Source organism: Lissotriton helveticus, chromosome 7, assembly GCF_964261635.1.
Source record: "Lissotriton helveticus chromosome 7, aLisHel1.1, whole genome shotgun sequence".
NCBI classification, from domain to species: Eukaryota; Metazoa; Chordata; class Amphibia; order Caudata; family Salamandridae; genus Lissotriton; species Lissotriton helveticus.
The window spans coordinates 63,503,956-63,522,220 of NC_136068.1; the positions used below are offsets into that span (position 1 = coordinate 63,503,956).

The 18,265-nt window shown below is 44.7% G+C and overlaps 1 pseudogene across 3 annotated transcripts in view; it reads left to right on the forward strand.

Moving 5' to 3' along the window:
* Nucleotides 1–18,265, forward strand: part of LOC144768059 (epidermal differentiation-specific protein pseudogene) — a 265,150-nt pseudogene that overhangs the window by 235,800 nt on the left and 11,085 nt on the right. The window contains exons 1-3 of one of the 3 annotated variants that reach the window (XR_013598457.1): nucleotides 578–600; nucleotides 7,863–7,962; nucleotides 14,306–14,855. The product of XR_013598457.1 is annotated as an epidermal differentiation-specific protein pseudogene, transcript variant X3 (transcript). Of the gene's footprint in view, nucleotides 1–577; nucleotides 601–7,862; nucleotides 7,963–14,305; nucleotides 14,856–18,265 lie in introns of those variants that run through there. The other 2 variants (XR_013598458.1, XR_013598455.1) reach the window with 2 other exon arrangements.

Genomic DNA, 18,265 nt, shown 5'->3' on the forward strand with positions numbered 1-18,265 from the left:
TAACCCTCTATGGGTTTTCCAAACTTCCATCTTCGAACTATCATCAATTTTAAACTCCCCTATCCCCCACTGGTGCTCCCCCCACCCCTCTGGTGTAAGCCCTCTACATTCCTGCTTAGAAATAGCAAAGCATGCATGCATGCAAACATTCATACATGCATGCAAGTATTAGGATAATAGGAGGGCATAATAATGTCCAAAGGCAAAGCAGTGCAGTGAGCAGGCTTCTCATATGCTTGAAACAACCCGTCACAGTGGTCAGCATTTGAGTTTGTGCAGGTACAGATGACGTCACTGACACCCAACGCCACTTCCTGCCGACCACACCCGCAACATTCCAGCCCGGGCTCCGAACATAGGTCGATTGTCTGCACCTGGGCCCTGGGGGGGGGGGGGTTCGGAAAAGATTTTGTTCTGAATCTTCCTCAATTACAGTACATTTTGTTCTAGGTGTGGTAAAGAAGTGTCAGTCTTTCAACAGGTGGGCTGAGAGGGGGAGTGGTGCCCTGGGGCCTGGGAGCGGCTGAAGCTGGGTATTATATTAAGAGCGTGCCGGGCATGGATAAATGTTAGATGCGAAGGACGAGGGGACATCTCTTGGTGAGTACACTGCATGGGTGATACTAACTCGGATAATCTTGGAGAGAGGGGGGTTTTACACAGGGATTTGGATTGTAATTAGATGCTTTGGTGGCGCGCAGGCTTTGTGCATGCATTGGCACTCTTATTCAAACACACACCCACACATAACATATATCCATACACAACACACACATACACCTGAAACAGATAACCACCCACACCCGAAACACCCACAAACACATTCACACCTTACACAAGGGCACTCAAACACGCAGAAACAAATAGAACCAGAAAGACATACTTTCACTCACACACGCTCTGTGGTGAAGGCGCGCGACGTGAAGCAGGTTCAAGAACAGGGCGTGGCCGGCCTCGTGCAACGGGTGTCGGCTCTCGTCACCCCCCGTGATTGGCAACATTTCCAAAGACAACGCAGATTGCCTTCAATATCTGTGAGTGTCCTCGTGCTGGGTGGGCTCTCTCGTGCATGGCCTGTGCAGCTGTCCTTCCTCTATTTCTTAATGTTACAAGTGAGCACCAATAGGGAGCATCTTGCAGCCTCTGCCGGATATGTACCTTCAGTGCTTTAAATGGCCTTGGGGTTGGAATTCTATTGGTGGATACCGTTCCGCGGGAGAGGGCTCGTGCCCCAGGCATCTCTTGGAAGGGGTCAGTGTAGGGCTCGTCTCGTGGCCATAAATGAGAAGCAGCTTTTCTTGTGACTTGGCAGAATATTTAACATCAACATAAAAGAGGCAGTGAGATGACGCAAGCAGTGACGCAGAAGCTTTAGTGAGACCACACCTACAACATCAACTTTCCACCCCTCGTCTCTGTACTGTGGGGCACCTGTTCACACTTAAATACCGTGTTAAGAAATGAGGAATTACTTAATTTTTTTAAATTGAGCCCTTGAAAAAAATGCCATTTGATGACATCTTCAGATATTTATACTTGATCATTTCTCAGTAAATCTGAGCCGGAGACAAACCTAGAGAGTAACCGGAACATTACTGAATCAGCTGTTGCTTTAATGAATGAATGACTGGTTTTGTATAGCGCACAACTACTTAATGAGTGTCCCGGCGCTATGGCAAGAAACCAGACGGAGAGCCAGACTTGTAGATTAAACAGGTGGGTTTTTAGGACTTTTTGGAAGTTCTCTGGACATAAATCCCAATTTGTATCCAGCATGAAATTCAAAAGATCTAAACACAGCTCAGTTTTCATGTAATATACCTCTTTCAAATCCAGAATGAAATACACGAAACTTGCAGCATTTCTTCTACAATTATTGGGTTTCTTGCTTTTTTCCGTCACTGAGGGCAGGGGGTGCTCTGTGAAAACTTGATTCTACTCCACTTTGGGGTTGAGGACATCAGTGGTGAGGTTGGGGTGGTGGAGGAGTTTGGACTGAGTGTGGGGCTGGGGCTGCTTCAAAGGATTATGGGTAATATTTATAATTTGCCTACACCATGCAACACACCAAGGGGCTCATTTATGAAAAGTGACGCATCGCTGCGTGAAAATAGAGATGCGTCACTTTTCACTGCGCCTTCCTTGCGACACCAATGATGAGTCATATTTACAGTATGACGCATCATGGCGCAAGGAGTTACAGATACGTCAGTATTTCCGACGTATCTGTAGGCGCAAAAGTGACGCATTGCTGGAGTGTGTCACAAAAGTGACGCAACTCCAGCAACGTGTCCTTTCACCTGGGGCAAGCCCCATGTGAAAGGGCCCGCGTCAGTCTTACGCCTGCTGTGAGGCAGGCATAAGAAATTGACGCATTTGTGTCTTAGAAGTGTTATGTTATGTTATATGTTATAAGCTGTTTTGTAACGCGCTCAATTACTACCGGAGTATCCTGGCGCGGTATACCGCTGGGGAACCCGTCCTGGCTTTCCCTGTGGGATGGTCCCTACTGGGTGTCCCCAAGGTGAAGCCAGGCATCCCCGGCGTTGATGGGGCCATTGTGGCGATTAGGCAAGCTAATGCCCAGAGTTGCCGAGAGGGACCCCTGGTTAGAGTAGGCACCAAGGCGAGAATTATCGAGTCCGCTGACCCTGGTCCACAACCCTGCCGCGTCGGGAATTGAACCCTGGTCCCGGGCCGACTCCTGCTTCCAGGTCTGCCGCCTCTAACCAGTGAGCCACACCACTCCACTCCAATATCATAGATTTCACTGCGTCACTTCTACGACCCTTTCTTGCGTCAAAACGCCCCTCTTGCATACAATATACCTGGCTCAGGTATAATGTGGAGCAGGGGTTTACAAAGTGACACATCTACCTAGATGCGTCACTTTGTAAATATGGCGCAACAAGGCGTATTTTTTACACCACTGGTGCGTCACAAAAAGTGATGCTCCAGCAGTGTAAAAGTGACGCACAGGCTCATAAATGAGGCCCCAAGACCCCTTGCTGCACTGCTCTGTGTGAAAGGGCAGGGTCAGGTATGCAGCATATCTACTGCAACATGGCACATTCCTGCTGTCTTGCTGGTGCACTGTTGGCTGCCTAGCGCCAATGCAGACATCTTGGCACCCTACACAAAAAATCCTTTGATGATTTTTAATAGCATTTTGATGCATTCCTGGGATGACCACTCATGGGAAATCTGGAAATGCACCAAAATCCATGAGTGGAAGAGTGAGAACAACTGCACTACTCCCATGGACCACCTCCCCGTGGCAGAGTGACGTAACGAAATTTTGCTTCTGGCGGTACTCCAGATTTACCAAGCACCGCCGGGCCATGCAAGGTGGCTTTGTGTGCCTTGGCAAATCTCATCTAGGTTTTGCATTGCCCTTGCATTACCTTGCGTGGCGCAAGGGCAGCACAAAACGTAGATAAATGTGCCCCAATATTTTTATTTTGATCTGTCCTCACCAGTTTCTAAGCATTTGTATGGTCTATAGCTGCCTTTACAGACTATAGTTTCCTAAAAATTCAATAACAATTTCTGTAAAAACACCATGGGTCAAATGTTATCTCATTTACGTTTTATTTCAGCCCAAAAGACAGCTGACAAATGAGCCAGCCTTCTTCAGCCATTGACTTTCAGCCACATTTTTTTTGTCATTCCAAAGGCAACCATTCATTGTTTGGCTTCTCAGGTAGTGTGAGTGAGGCAGTTTTGCCTACATTACAGTGACCATACTCTCTGCCTCAGCAGCAGGAAGTGACAGACAACCGGTGACAGGCAAAGGATTTAGCATCAGTCATCATCACCCTCTGCTGTGTTCCATCCTTATTTTAAGAGCTTCACTGCAGCTCACACCAGGAATGACCACCAGAGGGCAGCGTCATTCAATTTAGGACTTTCTGTTGCGCTAGTTTCCACATTTATGATCCCCCTCTTCACATTTTTAGTTCTAAACATTTTTCACAAACAAAATTGCGAAATATTCCCAAACTGGCATTTACCTGCAGCATGTTAAAGGCAGGGAAGTCATACCCATAGACATATCTGTCAGGTCCTTCAAGAAAGAAAATAAATAGCTGCTTTAACCTCATCCAAGTAAACTTTTCTAAAGTGACACAAGATACATAACCTTAACTCCTAAAGTCAGCGCTTTGTTAGAACGTTGTTAGAGCGTCATTTCTGGGGAGAGGGGTCTGTCCTGGACTTGTTTCCTTTGCATGCTGGGTCTTGTAGTCAAGCATGTGGATAGGTTACTTGTCTGCCAAGGGTCACCGCTTGGTATTGGCAGGGGTTATTTAAATCTAAATCTGGCCTCCCCTGGACCAGAGTAGCCAGACCCACATTGTTGAACCTTTCAACGCAATGTGAGCTAGAAAGGTACAGCCACCCTGACGACCCCGTTTGAAGTAAATCACGCATAAGGAAGGTCCCAGAAAAAAACAAGTTTGCATTGCGGTGTTAACAGTGTGTTCTTGAAATAATAACGTGCATTTATCTTGTGCAGTTAGTTTAGCTGATGAACAGCAGCCATTTTTCTATGCAAAATGTACCACAATCTGACCACTGCGCAACCAGTGCAACCGTGAATGGAAGCCTCAAAAGTGAACCCCAGAACTCTTAGGTGGGTGCCAGGCTTGCATGGGCCATGTCCAAAACCTGCTCAAATTAAGCATGTGTAAGGATGACCCCGGGCAAGGCCGAGCGCTAAACTAGCGCGCATCACCGTTATGGCGGTCGCACCGGTCCCCGGGGGCAAGGAGGAGGGGGAGCACTCCCACCTTCTTCTGAGGGTCCAATAGGCGGCGTAGGGAGGGGCGTGAACCGGAAGCACTTTAGTGCTTCCGGTTCACGCGGGCGTCCAACTTTGGGGTCTGACCGGTTGAGACCGGCCTGGCCCGTGCCTCCCCCTTAAAAGGGGGGTGCGGGGAGCAGAACAGTCTCTTGTTCCTTTGCTCCCCACAGGCACAGCACCCGGGCCACCAGCAGCCCGTAATTTGTTTTCTCCACCCACCCTCCCCTAAGGCAGGCATTTTAAATATATTTCTCAGTAATTTAGTTGCTTCGTTTTTTAACTTTCATTGCAGGTATCTTAGGAGACAAGATTGAATGTAAATATGATGATTTGGTGAATTTATAATAAAAGTGTTGATATTTGTAATTGTGTCAGTACAGTATTTTAATTTTTTTTATTGCAGAGTTATGTAGTTGAAATGTGTAACATTTAATAAAATATCAGTATATGAAATTTGGTTTCAGTCAATAATGTCGTATTTAGTTGTGTGTGTTGTCTCTCCGGTCAGGTGGTAAGGTTATGATTGGTAAGCATAGTCTTCGGTCCTTAGCGGTCAGAACCATGTAACTCCAGGGACAGTGACAGCCGGTAGGTAGGGTATGGGGGCCAGGGGAGACACTCTTCCCAGTGGGCCTGTGGCCACCCTCACACGTGCATCAGGGCGCAAGTATGCAGAATTTTGCTGCCCCATTTATGGAGTTTAAGGCACAGGGCGTAGGGGGGCCTGGGGGAGAATATCCATCCAATAAGCTCTACCCCCAGCGCAAGCCTACTCCGACGGAGTAATTTGTAGCTTGCTGGGATCTAGAGCCTGCCAGTCATTGACCTTGCTGTAGGCTCTAGAGGGACTGCAAAAATAGAAAGGGGTTCTGCCCAAATCACCCTCCCATACCTGGGCAAGGTACATCCAAGGATGAAAAAGTAGAGAAAAAGGTACTGAGGGATCAATCAAGTATTTATTTTCAAACAAGAAATAATCAATTATCCTGTTGGTATACTTATTTAAGTGTAATCACATTCAAAATTTCATATAAACATATATACTAGTCATCAAAGAGAGTGGCGCAAGGAAACAAACACATATGGAAACATATATATATATATACAAGGACACTACAGTCTATACAAAATATCCAAAACACATATACAAACTGTACATTACAATTGCTATAATCTATCTATATATACACGTACCCTAAGAAAAAGTACCAAACTTCACATAGTATTCACTCCTAACTCCGAGTGATATACAACCCAAAGAAAGGAAGTCCCAATAAAGTGCGCCAGAGCTATCACTTCTCTGTACAGTTATTGTATAGGGCACAAAAGAAACGAAGTTGCAAAAAGTTGCAAGTTAATGGGGACTCCTTAAGAACAAGGTGTCGACGCAGTCGCGGTCGCGTTTCAGCCAGATGTCTTTAAGGCTTCATCAGGACATGGGTACTTTTGCACACGGTAATTCCAGCATAAGGTGTAGGAGGGCAACCCATCCCACACGGGACTCGGAGGAAATAAATTCCACTTCAAACTCTCCATATCTCAAAAGTGAGAGACTGAAAACGCCCATAGAAGACGTCCAATCGTAAGATCTGCGACAGTGTTCCAGATGGATAGGTTAGATTATGTATCCTGCCTCAATCGAGGTCAGACAGCGCCAAACGTGGTCTCGGGGCAATTAAAGCGGCCACTGCACAGGTCCGTCCAGTTGAAACCTAGGCTCTAGAGGGGACACGCAGAAAGTGAATATATGCATTGTTAGATTTATGGTAGGAGTGTTGTGTGTATTAGATTTTAAGGTTAGCTACGTAACATCATCTGTCTGAATGTATCCGGACTTTCTGCGTAATTGTACATAATGTGAATAAATAATGTTTAAAATTTTGTAATAAATACGGCCGGGGGGGTTACACCCCCTAATCGAAAAGTTAGTGTGGTCATATTACTTGCCTTGAAGGAAGGAGGGAGACCCCATCCGTACAAGGGCTGCAGGTACAAAATGTAAATAGAGGGCTCAGGGAGTACCAGGCCATATTCATTTCTCTGTTTGTATTTGTTTCACATGGAGTGTGAAGTTGAAGAGGGTGCCTTGCAGAGGCGCAACTAGAGCCACATTTCAGGGGGGGCTAAGAAAAATTTCGGGGGGGCAGGCTGAAACTTTAAGCAATAGGCAGAGTGGAGCTGCAGGGGCTCTTGAAAGGGGTGAAACAACATCAAAGCCTCATTAACATGCACATGGTCTTTTAAAGACCTGTGAAGTGCTCGGGTGCGGCTGTGTGTGTGCCCGGGAGCCATCTGAGCCCGGTCTGACACACACGATGGGGGGGCTGTAGCCCTTTGATTCCAATGGGTGTTGCGTGCCTGGTGCCTTGTGTGTTTTTTCATGCTTGAGGTAAGTTTGGATTGTGTTTGTAACTTTCTTCTCCGTTGAAGTGCAGCAGCAGGGTTTTTTTTGCTGCTCCATCTGGTCCATAGGAGGCTTGGAGGGAATTATTCACTCGTTCTTGCAGGAGGCAGCAGTGGAGGGTGAGGCTCATTCACTGAACAAGTTGGAGGGCACGCAGCATGGTTCTTGCCATCTTTATATCGATCAAGGCCTCTATATAGCCATCTGTACATATTGATGAGGTTCTTGTATGTTTGTTTCTCTTCTGGGATTCATCAGTCTCAGTTTGTTGGTGTGAGTGCACTCAGTGACTGAGCACACCAGGCCATCTTGCCAGAGGTGACAGACTCAGTTGGTTACTGGCTCTGAGCTGGAGTTTGAGTAGGTCATACCCATTTATTTGCCTTTGCATCGTGCTTGTATAGCCTCATTTATTGCAACACTGTGGTCCGAATTAATGCTTCCTAGCGCCCTCTCATGCCCATAGGGCAGCTACACAGTCTCACCGCAAAGCATGGCTTACTCGTCCCCTCTTAAACATTCCACAACAGGCAGCAGGTCCTGGTGCCGACTGCCAAAAGGCTGTGGATTTTGATTAATCAACTTCAAAACATTATATTATGTGGTGTTGTCTATAACTAATACAGGTGTGCTGCGTTTCATTTCTCCTTGTAGATCCAGTGATAATTGTTAGCTGTCTCCTGCGGGGTTGTCAACGGCAAAGAGGAGTCCTTCAGAAGTCACTTAAGTCTTTGGGAAAACATTTTGTGAAAAGGTAAGTGTAAAAACTTTACACCAAAGGTTTCTCATTAGGGAGCAAATGCTCAGGGAGGAGCGGGGATAAAAGGACCAAGGCTTCCATGTTGATTGACAGAGGTCCTCATTAGGATGGCGTTCGGACTGCCACCGACAGACAGTCAGTGGCAGTCTTCATTCAGCAGAGTGGTCCGACTGCTGCATTATGATGCGGTCGGTTGGACCGCATCACTCCGAGGGACCAACTGACGCTTCAATCGGATTGTATTCCCTACAATCGGGGGGTTCCGGCGCAGGCATTACTGAAAGGATTACGATGTTCTTTTACAACAGCCTTTCCATGGGGGTCTGACCGCCATGGAAAGGCTGTCGGAAAGGGACTTTGGGGGCCCGTAGCAGGGCACCCATCCCCCGTGGCCCTCTGTTATGAGGCCTAGGGGGCACCTGTGAAACCCCTCTACACATCTGTACCCCATGTGCTAGACAGCATATGGTGCCTGGCATAGAGTGCATGGATGTTTAGAAACATACCCTTTAACATTGCAGCATGTGCTGCAGCCCTTTTAGGGCCACAGCACAAGCCGCAATGGAAAAAGCCATGATTCTGGCCGCCTACACGTTGCTCCCATCCTATTTGTCAGTCGCTCCCAATTCTGCTGAGATCGTAATCGGGCCCCAAGTCTCACAATGTACTGCATCACGCCCACATTTGCATAGGATGGTTACATTTGTTTTTGTGTGCCTGAGGCATGGTTTGCTGCTTGGTGTGGCATGTGTGGGCAGCCTAGCACTACTGTGCCCACGTGGCACCCAATGAGCTACTTTCTGACTTCACCCCATGTTCTAGCTTCTGTCCCAGGACCTTGTCTAATGCGATGCAACTGACAGAAGAGGTGTGTAGGTTGAAGGCTATAACTCTGAGCTGTCAGCTCCCAGGTGATTCATTGCCACCATATCCATCACCAGACCAGCTCCACTGATCATCACTTCTTGTTCACTTTTGTATTTTAGTGGTGTTTTACTGCTGCCAGACGTACTTTTCATACGCAGCCATTCTGTCATTTAAACTTTAAAACTATCTGGCCACTGAAGAATCAGGTAGTAACCTCCCGCTTTATTGCCTTCAATTAAAAAAACGAAAACGTTTTTACAGATGGCAGTCACCATACTCTATTACCCCAGACCAACTTACAAGAGTCTTAATGTGAAAGGTGCATGAAATTGAGCATCTCAATAAAAAAAGTAGTGAAAGGACAAGGTGACACCTCACGTGCACACCACCAATTGAGCTCCCTGATTGGTACTCACCAGCTATGCCCACTTTTTTCATCATTGGTAGCCATCTTGCCTTGAAAAATAATAAGTGTAGTGTCCAAAAATAAACAAAAATGGTGCTAAGAAAAGGGCTGAGGTGAATAAATCGCATCCCACAAATACGACCATGTGAAACTAAAATTGAAGTAAGTTGCACTTTACTCGATACCAACTTTATTATTCACTGTGCACTCATTCAAATGCAAATCGGTTGCCTATCATGCATACCGCTTCATACTGAGCCGACATGTTTCATTGCCACGACAATTTCAAGGCAATATCTTCAGTGCAGTGGGGTTGCCTAGCACCAGTATTGGGCACTTAAATATCTTTTTTCTGGGACCTTAGTGAGCTACAAACTCCATCTGTGAGTCCACTCTGTGGATTAACACTCGACCGTAAAGGTCGGAACTACACGCTCCGTGAGGCCCGTGCGATTGGCATTACGGTTTAGTGTTAATACACAGAGATGACTCAGATGGAGTTTGTCTCTTCCATGACCTAAAGAAGAGAGCTGGTATGAAAAGCTGTGGCTCACTAAGCTTCCAGAAAAAAAGATATTTAAGTGTACAGTGCCTGTAAGAAGCTTGCATAAAAATATTATCTGAGATTAGGGGCGGATCATCCTTCTCGATCCTGTAGCAATGTTAAAAATTTAAAAGAGCGGTGAAGTTTAGAATATTTCCCAAAAAAATTACTGAAAATACTATCTATTTTTTTTTTTTTAAAGATCTTCAATTTCTACTGGGATGGACCTAAACATATATAGAACTTTGGGAAGCATAACCATTTTCAAAATATTACATCACCCTATAAGTGATAAGTGGAGTCTATCTAGGCGGCGCAGGTCCGTACTAATCTTACTAATTATGGGTAACATATTTATTTTCCAGATGGTCTCTATGTTACTGCTAATCTTGATGCCCAAATAGATTACTTCAGTTAACCTTCGGGGGTCACTACATGGGGTTTTAGAATTGCATAAAATCTGAGTTTTCCCTGCATTTAACAGGTAGCATGATTTTCGACCATATTCACTGCCTAATTTCTGAATTTGAGAGATTGCTTTTTCTAGGTCCACAGTTACTACTGCCAAATCATCGGCATAGGCCATTATGTTTGTATCATGCCCATTGCAGTTAACTGGAACGATGATCTTATATTGAAGGATTTGCTCTACATAGATATCAATATACTAAGCAAATAGTATTGGAGAGCAGGGACAACCCTGTCTCGTCCCCCTTGCAATGTCAATAGAGATTGATTCTTGACCCATTATGTTTAGTCATGCATATGGTCTATAGTACATTGCCTGTATAGCTGTCAAAATACCTGGCCCAAATCCTCTCTGTGCCATAGTTGTCCAAAGATACTGCCATGACACGCGATCAAATGCCTTCTCAGCATCCAGGAGGATCATAGCCATCTTCTCGCCGGTTGTCTCAGTAATATCAAACAGGGCTATAGCACGTCTGATGTGATCTGTTGTGCCTCTCGTTGGTATGAAGCCATGCTGCCATGGTGAGACTAGATGGGTTATGATCCCCCCTAACCGAGTAGCTAACATTTTTTAATATAACTTCGTGTCAACATTCATGAGAGATATGGGTCTGTATGATGCAGAATTATCTGTGGGTTTCCCTTTTTTTTTAAATACCACAATATCTGCTCCTTGGCAAGACTCAGGAGGAATACCGCTACTCTGTATTCCGAAAAACAGATCTAAAAGTATAGGAGCTATTTCCTCTTGAATTGCTTTAAAAAGCTCCAATGGGATTCTATCAGGGCCTTCCGCTTTTCCTGAAGCCACAGAATGCAAGGCTGATAGCACTTCTTCCATAGTGATTTCTTTATCCATCTCTTGCTGCCTTTCTTCGCTAAGCCTACGCTGATCACCGAGGATTAGCTCAGTTTCATTGGAAGGCATAGGGTCGATGTTGTCCTGTTGATACAGGTCCTGATAACATTTCTCAAAGGTCTTGATAATGTCCTTTGTTTCTGTATAAAGAACACCATCCTGACCCTTGATTTCTGCTGCTCTTTGTTTGGTCCATAAGGCAAGAACCTTACCGATGGTCTTGCCGTATTCATATCCCTGACTCTTATGTGCTTGATAAATAGCTGCCCCCTTCTTAGTATAATATTTATTTATTTCAGCTTTTGTGATCCCTATCTTTTGTCGTAGTATAATTATTTTCTCTCTTGGTTTTGTCTAATTATCTTGGTGTGTTCTTTTTCCAATTTGGTTATCAATGTATTAATTTCACTCTTCTCTTGTTTTATAGCTTTCCCCGCAAAGCTGATTGTTTCTCCCCGGAGGCCAGCTTTGAAGCTATCCCAAACTATATTGCTTGAGGAACTATATCGGTTAATTTCGTAATATTCTATGGCCCATCGTTTGATGTGTTTGAGATAGTTCTCATTGAATAATAGTGATCTATCAAACGTCCACTTCGCCTCTAGATGATCTGAAGTCTGAAGTACTAAATCCATAACTAAGGGATTGTGATCCGATAATAATTTATGTAATTTCTTTATTCCTGTGGTTGAAATCAAAGAGGATGACTCCAAAAAGTAATCAATCCTAACACATTTCTTATGGGGATTTTAGAAATATGTATAGCCAGGGTCAGTAGGATGTTTCGTCCCCCACACATCTCTCAAGTCATAGCTAGTCTGTAGGGCCCAGAGGGCTTGATGGACAAAAGGTTTCCTCCCTTGGTATTTCTGGGTTCTACCGAAGCCCTTCTCATAGTGAATGTTCAGATCCCCACAGATTAAGAATGGACCCGGCTATGATGCTAACTCGACTTCTAGGTCATTACAAATTTGTGGATCATCCACGTTTGATCCATATATTGTGCATACGTTCAGTTCCATGGGCAATTGTGCAATGGACCATCTCCCCCATTTATCCTCCAGGACCCGGGTAACTGGTCCAAAGCAATTTTTACATGAATCGCAACCCCTCTGATAGTTGAAGTTTGTGTAGAACTGGCTACGAGATTGTAATCCCCTTATAGCTAAAATATCTTGTTTCCCCCAAGGAATATGTGTTTTTTTGCGGACACATTATATCAGCCTTTAAGCCTCCTAATATTTCAGCAACTCTGATAAGCTTTGACTTGTCATTGAGACCACCCACTTCGACTCACCAAATAATGATCTTACCCATTCGATTTATTCAGTTTCCTCTGACTTAATCGCCCTTGCCTGTTAATGACTGCTGTCTCATTTTTAGGTCTTGCGTCTAGCGTTGCAGTGTGCAGCACTTCTCGTGGTGCGCGAGACCTCTAGTGAGGGAGTTTTTAGAGTTGACCACACACCTGTTTGACTTTCTTGCCATTGTGGATGCTTCGCCCCTGGCACTGCTCTTAACATATCCAAGTAGGCTCTCCTACCAGTAGCGCTCCTCTTCAGATTTTCCTAGCTTCCATCTTGAGTGAAGCACTCCCTGTGTTTTGTTTCTTCCCACCTCCAAGCCTCGGGTAGGAGTCCACAGATGTTACCCCTTTAAGAGAGGAGCCAGCGCCTACACCCATTCCCGAGTATATTTTCCCCTCTGTTCCCATGACAACAGGGATCTTTGGAGCCATATTTGCAGAGAACAACCGGCAAGAATCAGAGCACCGCAGGTAATGCTCCCTCTCCTCTCTGCCGAACATCAGTATGGCTAAAAAAGTGAAAAATGCCCTCATAAGCTCTGCGCGGCAAAGCGCAGCTCCACACTTTGCCCCAAGTTTAGCCAACTTGTTCCTTGGCGTATGGGAAGAGGAGGTCCTCATGAAACTTAACTCAGATCCCAATGGAAATAGAGTCATCAGATGGTTTAGGTACATAGACAACCTGTTTGTGGTGTGGAGAGGGAGTGAGGAGAGTGCAAGAAATACCATTACCCGACTCAATGACAACACTTTCAACCTGAACCTCACATGCACCATGAGAAAGAAACAGATCGAATTTTTGGATGTGGTACTTGAAATAGAGAATAACCAAATGAACACCAAACTCCACAGATAAACAACAGCAGGGAACAGTCTTCTCCATGCTTTCAGCAGTCACCCTTAGATACTCAAATGGAGTATTCCATTTGGTGAGCTGCTGAGAGCAAGGAGAAACTGCAGCACACAAGAAAATTTCCTAGCAGAACAAGAGAACATGATCACGAGATTCATAGAGAGAGGATTTCCTAACTGCGTACTGTCTAAAGCTAAAGAGAAAGTTAGAAAAATCAAAAGAGAGGAAACGTTGGAAGACAAACCCATCCTATCAGAGAATCTAAAATGATATCAAGAATCCTGAATCGTAACTGGAACATCCTCTCCAGTGACCCAACCACAGGCCACACAATACAGGATTGACCACACATTACATACAGAAAAGGAAGAAATCGTAGAGATTTTCTAGTTAAGGGGGGCATCACTAATACACATTTAAAACACAGTTTAGTCTGCAGGGATTTGGTCCCTGCGGCCACTGTAAAGCTTGTAGGAACAGCACTATGAGGAGAACATATCAGACTCCGACAGGAGAAAGAATGATCAAATAATTTCTGACCTGTGGAACCAGATTCACCATTTATATCCTTGAATGCCCATGTAAAGAGATATATAGGCACTACCACACTAGCCACCAAGAAAAGAGTTTTAGAACACATGAGGGCTATCAGTAACAAAGACCCTAATTACTCGGTGGCTAGACACTTCACAGATTACCATCTCTCTAACAACTCTCTCCTCACTTTCTTTGTCATAGAAAAGATTTAGCAGAACCACAGGGGAGGGAATAGAGTATTGCAGTTACGAAAGAAAGAATCCTGGCACATAATTAACGTACAAACAAAAATACCGGACAGGCTTAACCAGGATGAGGAAATGAGCATACACCTACGTGAATAATGTTTATTAGGCCTTCTCTCTGTTTTTGTCTGTATACAGCAGTGAATATGTAAAGTGTCTGAGTAAATTCTGTGCTTAATTTTAATAGAATCTTAATCCACATTGTGAGAGCAACTCATGGATGTATCTCTCTTTTTTCTTTTAACACAGGAGAAAAGGAAGGGGCCGACTTAGAGGACCTGCTTCAACGTACCCCCCTAACCTTTTCTTCAGTCATCACGGTGGAGGGCGAGACCCCACAGATAAGAGATTTGTTTCCATTACTTAACTATCTCTATTAATCTTGGGTCAAAACTTGAGTGTAGATCACCTCATTTTATCAATTTTCACTATCTATTTAGTTTTCTTTTTGTGGACTACTGGGTTTTGGTATAGGCTTTGAACTCCATACAGAAGAGTATGGTTACCCTTGGTTAAGTATTCGGGCACTTTGCCGAAAGCAAGACTTTTAAAAGATACTCTGACCTATAAACCAGATGCCTTTTGTGCTCCCCTCCATTCTTAGCGGTAGAGCAAAATATCTCTACAGTGCTTGTTTATAGATTGACTCTAGGTCTCCTTTGTTAATAATTTTGGGGTTTGTATGAATCTTTTTTGGGGTGGACCACAACATACCTTGTTGTGTACGCATTTTTACAGGTGACTACATACACTGTCACATAGAGACAGGCATCTGATATGGAGTACGGGTCAGATTATGGTGGGATTCTCAAGGGATTTCGGGAGATCTGTTCACACCGGAATACTTACCCCTTTTAAAATGGACAAACAGTAACCACTATGATTCTAATAGTGGAAGCAATCAGTACATCACTAGGGCAGATTGAGTGAATTATCTATTGAGGGTAAGGCACTTTGCCAGTATTAATTAGTACATACTAGGGGTGGGCGGAATTTGCGTAATCGCATTACACAAATCTCCGCGAAACATTTTTTCATGTTGCCGGTAGCCAATCAGAGCGTTCACTTCAGTGGGAGTCTGACTCGTGCAGGGCAAGATGGTCCAAGGGAAAAAAAACTCCAGGGCCTTTAAACTGGTGCTCCAGCAAGAGTCTCTAGAGCCTCCCAGGGACTTAACTGTCCAGAAATTCAATTCCTAAATTTCTCAAAAGTTACAGAATGGATTTACACCAAGAATTATCATTATTGTGCGAATAATTTTACATGATGTTAATGATTGCTGTATGAATTATTTTACAAAAACACTTGCTGTATGCATTTTTAAAATATAAATGTATATTTTGAGGATTTATTTTGTTACAAGTGCGTGAAGCTAAAATGAAATATTTGCACTTTTTCCCTAATCACAATCATGTGTTGAAGAGCCTTGTAAACATCGATTCTTTGCCATTCAAAGATGACGGGTAATATTTTGAACCATTAATATGCTAGTCCACTTTTTATGTTTAATGTACTAGTGTATGTAAACAGCAGGGAAACTTGACTTCCTTTACTGTAAGAAAGCCGTAATGGTGAAACGTGTGGGCCCAACGTTTTGTGGGCAGAGGGAGCTATCCATTAAGTGTATGGTATAGGGTAAGAGTTGCACATAAAACATGCTTCCTTTACCTATGGCCATTATAGTATGATGGCAGTAAGGATGCTTTATGTATTTCCATGCTTTTTTGCACTTACTTTCATAGCTCTAATGCTATACCCATATATAAAACAATGTGTACAAAAGAAGTTTGGAAGATCTCATTAACGATGTCATTTGAGATGTCAGCAATGATGTCATAAATGATGTCCTAGAACATGTCATGTCTAAGAGATAATTTGTGAATTTCGTGTTTGTTTTAGCTCAAAACATTAATGTTGTCACTGACAAATTCACCTAACTATAATGCTTCGTTGTTTTAGTGAACATATATGCAAATGATATAAACACTAACTAATATAGAGGTGTCTGTGTGCTTATAGAAGTATATGCTGGTATATATATAGTATTAAATATTAGAGGATTGTTTATATTTACAATGTATCAACTTTCTATATTAGAATATTTAACATTTATTACTTGAAACTCTATATTAAAAAAAACTATACTTTTGTATATTTTCAGACAATAGTTATGTCAACAATAATTTTTAAAATATTTTTGTACTTACCATCATTAAGGATCTGGAGGATGATTTTGTGGTAACCAATATTTTTGACACAATTTTATTGTCAAGTTTGTTGTTTACCAATCAATCAATCAGGGTATTATAAGTGCACTACTTACCCGTGGGGGTCTCAAGGTGCTGAGGGGGGTGGATCAGCAAATCTGTTTTTCCCGAAGAGCCAGCTCTTGAGAGTCTACCTGAAGGTGTTCAGGGAAGAGGGGCGTCTGATGTCTTCCGGGAGCTCGTTCCAGGTCCTGGCCACAGTGTGGGAGATCGATCTTCCGCCTGCTCTGGCTCTGTGGATACGTGGGGTTTCAGCCAGTGCGTGGTTGGAAGATCTGAGGTTTCTTTTGGGTACTTGGAAGTTGATTCTGGTATTGAGGTATTCAGGTCCGGTGTTGTGTAGGCATTTGTAGGCATGGGTGAGAATTTTGAAGGTGATTTGTTTCTCCACAGGGAGCCAGTGGAGTCTTTGTAGGTGTTGGCTGAAGTGTTCGTGCCGGGGGATGCTGAGGAAGAGTCTGGCGGTGGTGTTCTATATCGTCTGGAGTTTGCACAGTAGGGACTTGTTTATGCCGGTGTAAAGAGCATTTCCGCAGTCCAGTCTGCTGGTGATGAGTGCGTGGGTGACTGTCTTCCTTGACTCAGGGGGGATCCACTTGAAAGTCTTTCGGAGGGTGCGGAGGGTGTTGAAGCAGCTGTAGGTGATGGCGTTGACCTGTCGGTTCATGGTGAGAGATGAGTCAAGTACGATGCCGAGGTTTTTGGCGTGGTCCACGGGAGTCGGTGTGCTTCTGAGGGCGGTCGGCCACCAGGTGTTGTCCCATGCTCAGGGGGTGGTTCCAAGGAAGAGGACTTCGAATTTCTCGCCGTTGAGATTTAGGCAGCTGTTGGTCATCCAGAGTATGACGTCCTGCATCCCTTTCTGGAAGTTGACTCTGGCGGTGGTGGGGTCTTTGGTGAGGGAGAGGATGAGTTAAGTGTCATCTGCGTATGATAGGATGTTGAGGCCGTGTTGTCGGAGGATGGCAGTGACGGGGGCCATGTAGACATTGAAGAAGCTCGGGCTCAGTGATGACCCCTGTGGAACTCTGCAGGTGATATCCATGGGATCGGAGAGGAAGGGTGGCAGTCTGATTCTTTGGCTTCTTCTGGTGAGGAATGATCAGATCTAGTCTAGGGCTGTTCCTTGTATGCCGGCGTTGTGTAGTCTGGCGACGAGTGTGCGGTGGGACACGGTGTCGAAGGCTGCTGATAGGTCAAGTAGGATGAGGGCTGCGGAGTGGCCATGTTCCAGGAGGGTGGGGATGTCCTCTGTGGTGGCAAGTAGGGTGGTCTCGGTGCTGTGGTTGGTTCGAAATTTGTATTGGGCCAGGTCAATGACAGCGTTGTCTTCGATGAATCGTGTCAGTTTTCTATTGACTATTTTCTCTGAGACGTTGGCCGCAAAGGGCAGGAGCAAGATGGGCCAGGGGTCTGTGGGGGACCCTGAGGGGATGCCTTTCATGGTTGAGGCGGACTCTTCGGCTGTGATTGGCATCCAGGTGGAGATGGTGGGCGGGCTGGCTGGTGTGTCTGGGGGCGGGCGGACTGTGGCGTCTGGTGGATGGTCGACAAAGTTGTCTTAGAGGTTTTTGATCTTGAGGTGGAAGTAGGTTCCAAGCTTTTCCCAGAGGTCTTGGGCAGGGTGATGTCTGTGGCTTCGCTGCGGTGGTTAGCGATTTCCTGAATGACTCTAAGGAGTACCCAAATATTGTGTCAGTGATCCTTTGTTGTTTCATACTTGAGCTGAGTTTTAAACAAGCTTGTAAATGTATTATTCGGATGTAACGAAGCAGCAGGGTTCTCTTTACTGTTCCATATGTTTTGTAGGTGGCTATTAGATCATTATTCACACCTTCCTGAAGGAGACAGAGGTGGAGGGTGAGGATAGTTCACTGAATCAGAGGGAACCAGGTGGCATGAGAGTGGTTCTCACCATCTTTATGTCCATCCTTGGTCTCTT